General features: G+C 50.2%; 1 protein-coding gene across 1 annotated transcript in view; it reads left to right on the top strand.

The window, feature by feature from the left end:
• ldah (lipid droplet associated hydrolase) overlaps window positions 1–2,500 on the top strand; it is a 39,610-nt gene that overhangs the window by 36,563 nt on the left and 547 nt on the right. The window lies entirely within an intron of this gene.

The raw sequence follows: 2,500 nt of genomic DNA, 5'->3' as shown, positions 1-2,500 counted from the left end.
GCTGCTGACACTAAGCAGATCTGGGGAATGGTGAGGGCCGCAGGGTTAGTCCTCACGGGCACCATCTCTCATCGCTTAAAAAGGTGATATCGGCTGATTCCGAGCGTTTATCCTCACCTGACCTGGCCTCATCCGTCATAGGGCTGTCTGAGGGGGGAGGGGGGAGGGGGGAGTGCTCTATTAATGCTCAGTTTGCAGCAGTTTGGCTACGGCTGGTGGTTCTTCTGATTCGAGGCGGTGCGTTTGTGTGGTTGCACCCCCCCCCCACTCATGTCATTAGTGCCTGCAATGGCAGGACTGTGGCTAGAAAAGCCTCATCGATAAATAAACAAACAGCGGTTTACTAAATTAACAGTGACTAAATTGCGTGACTAGTCTTTGCCGAGTGACTAAATTGTAACTGAAGTTATCGGTGATTATCAACACTGCTGGTGTTAACGCTTGTACTCAACGTTTTTTTGTTTATTTATCAGACGCTCGTCTTCCGTACGGCTTTCTGCCAGTGCGCTCGGCAAGTTCCGCGATCGAGCTTTGCTATAAACCGTTCCCCGCCGCTTCGAAATCCAAATTTCTCTTCACAGCCCGCAATTACAGCCGTGCTTGTGTTACGTTTTTAACCAAAGTATTTTTTTATTTATTTATTTATAAACGCGACCCTTTATTTGTGAAAGCCCTCGTGGCTCGTTAGCGCCGCTCGCGGTTAGCGGGGGTTAGCATTCCCCGCCTGTAATCAGCAGTAATCGGCGAAAGGGACGGCTACGCGCTACGATCCGCGCCGCGCCGCGCCGCTACCGTCTGGAACGTATGCAAACGAGACCACATCCACCGTGGCTAGCCGCGGCGGAGGCTAGCGGTGTTAGCTTTGGGCGCGGAACGAAAACCTCGCTGTTGGCCGCGGCTCCAAGCCCTTCAGGGGTGTCAGGGTTCAGATCAAAGGGGGTGGGGGCGAGGGGTATGGGGTGGGGGGGGGGTTCAGAATGTTAATTCGGACATCCGAGCCACCGAACGTCAGACGCTGAGACCACACGTCATTCGATCGGCTGTAAATACCCCTGTCCTTGGTTTTAATGGGCGTTTGGATTTTTTCGCAGTTGGGATGGTTCCATTTTTTTTCTTTTTTTTTTTTTCTTTTTTTCTTCCGCCTAAACGCGAACGCGTCCGTCCGCCGGCCTCGCCGGCACGCCGGGCTCATTCCGGCGTCGTTGGCGGGGCGATAAGTCCGAAGGATACTTTCCCTCAGGATGTGACGAGCGAAGGGAGAGTGGAATGCTGAAATGGCCGCCCCCCTGCCCCCCCCCCCCCCATCCGCCATTTCCCTACCCAAGCTTCCACGTCTACTACCCTGTGGTGAAAATAGTCCCATCAAGTTCTTTGCATGTATATATATATATATATATATATATATATATATATATATATATATATATATTAATCCTCATTTGGGAAAGTAAAATGTTGATGGTGGTGTTTTTGTCAAATTAAGACGCACACGTATAAAGGGATCTCTGCTACTCTTCAAGTCGGAAGCAATCAGTCATAATTTGTAGTTAATATTAGGCCCTAGAATTGTTCGTCCAACAACTCTTTAACTTGTTTTCGTTCAGATTACGACCCCGTTCAGGAAATATAGTGTATTATATCTCTGCATGTCTGCTAACACAAGCACATGTCAGAGAAAATGTCCTGGATTTCTTACAAAAAGGACTCACAGCAGATACTTGGCCTGTCAGAGATAGATTAGCACGTAGTTAGCGGCTAAATATGAACCTGAGTAATTAGGCAGTCAGAGGAAAAACCAGCACACACACACACACACACACGCACACTCCTACACACACGCACACACACACACACGCATGCACATACACACGCACGCTCACACAAGCACACCTACACACACGCACACACACGCACACCTACACACACACAGACACACACACGCACACCTACACACGCACATGCACACGCACGCACACACACACACGCACACATACACCTACACACACACAGACACATGCCCGCCCGCACACACACACACACACACACACGCACGCAGGCCGATCGCATTATGGGAGCGGGGACAGCGACTCCCCTCCAGACCCCCCGTATGAGAATAGAGCTGTGTTGATTTAGGAAGGCCTGTAATTGGCCCGTCTGATTGCTCTGTTGCCTTTGGGCGGATGGAAGAGTTCCACCCCCTGTGCATTGTGGGGCTGGGGCAGCGGCTGGGGAAGAATTACACACCGCGTGATGTAAAGGGGGGGGGGGAGATCTGACGTAAAGGGGGGGGGGGGGGGGTCTGACCTAAAGGAGGGGGGGTTTGCACTTTCTTGAGAGTATCGCATTGGTTCCAATACAACAGACAAGATCGGTAAAGCGTAGAAAAGTATTCGAATCCAAAACAAATGCGTATTTGACCCAGGTCTGTGGACTGTGGTCTATATGTAATCCCTCTCTTGTCTGAACAAAATGAAAAATGCATTGTTCCTTAATGCTTTAT

Source organism: Anguilla anguilla, chromosome 1, assembly GCF_013347855.1.
Source record: "Anguilla anguilla isolate fAngAng1 chromosome 1, fAngAng1.pri, whole genome shotgun sequence".
NCBI classification, from domain to species: Eukaryota; Metazoa; Chordata; class Actinopteri; order Anguilliformes; family Anguillidae; genus Anguilla; species Anguilla anguilla.
The sequence above is the reverse complement of the archived record's forward strand: the minus strand, read 5'-3'. Positions and strand labels throughout refer to the sequence as shown.